The sequence below is a fragment of the Trichechus manatus genome, unplaced genomic scaffold (genome assembly GCF_000243295.1).
Source record: "Trichechus manatus latirostris isolate Lorelei unplaced genomic scaffold, TriManLat1.0 scaffold00001, whole genome shotgun sequence".
Taxonomy (NCBI): Eukaryota; Metazoa; Chordata; class Mammalia; order Sirenia; family Trichechidae; genus Trichechus; species Trichechus manatus.
In genome coordinates, this window is record NW_004443937.1 from 40,523,200 (window position 1) to 40,524,406 (window position 1,207).

The window sequence follows — 1,207 nt, forward strand, 5'->3', positions numbered from 1 at the left end:
CCTGGAGTCTTGTTTTCTGCCAATGCCTTCAGTGCAGCTTGGACTTCTTCCTTCAGAACCATTGGTTCCTGATCATTTGCTACCTCCTGAAATGGCTGAACATTGACCAATTCTTTTTGGTATAGTGACTCTGTGTATTCCTTCCAATTTCTTTTGATGCTTCCTGCGTCGTTTAATATTTTCCCCATAGAATCCTTCAATATTGCAACTTGAGGCTTGAATTTTTTCTTCAGTTCTTTCAGCTTGAGAAATGTCAAGTGTATTCTTCTCTTTTGGTTTTCTATCTCCAGCTCTTTGCACATGTCATTATAATACTTCACTTTGTCTTCTCAAGCCACCCTGTGAAATCTTCAGTTCAGCTCTTTTACTTCATCATTTCTTCCTTTTGCTTTAGCTACTCAACATTCAAGAGCAAGTTTCAGAGTCTCTTCTGACATCTGTTTTGGTCTTTTATTTCTTTCCTGTCTTTTTAATGACATGCTTTCTTCATGTATGATGTCCTTCATGTCATTCCACAACTAATCTGGTCTTCGGTCATTAGTGTTCAACACATCCAATCTATTCTTGAGATTGTCTGTAAATTCAGGTGGGATAATCGCAAGGTCATACTTTGGCTCTCGTGGACTTGTTCTAATTTTCAGTTTCAACTTGAACTTGCCTATGAGAAATTGATGTTCTGTTCCACAGTCAGCCCCTGGCCTTGTTCTGACTGATGATATCGAGCTTTTCCATTGTCTCTTTCCAATGATGTAGTCAGTATGACTCCTGTGTATTCCATCTGGTGAGGTCCACGTGTATAGTTGTTGGTTATGTTGGTGAAAAAAGGTATTTGCAATGAAGAAGTAGCAAAATTCCATCATGCAATCTCTGGCATTGTTTCTATCACCAAAGCCATATTTTCCAGCTACCAATCTTTCCTCTTTGTCTCCAACTTTCGAATTTCGATCACCAGTAATTATCAGTGCATCCTGGTTGCAAGTCTGATCAGTTTCAGACTGCAGAAGCTGGTAAAAATCTTCAGTTTCTTCATCTTAGGCCTTAGTGGTTGGTGTGTAATTTGAATAATAGTGGTATTAACTGGTCTTCCTTGTATGCAGATGGATATTATCTTATTACTGACAGCATTGTACTTCAGGATAGATCTTGAAATGTTCTTTTTGACAATGATTGCAATGTCATTCCTCTTCAATTTGTCATTCCCAGTATA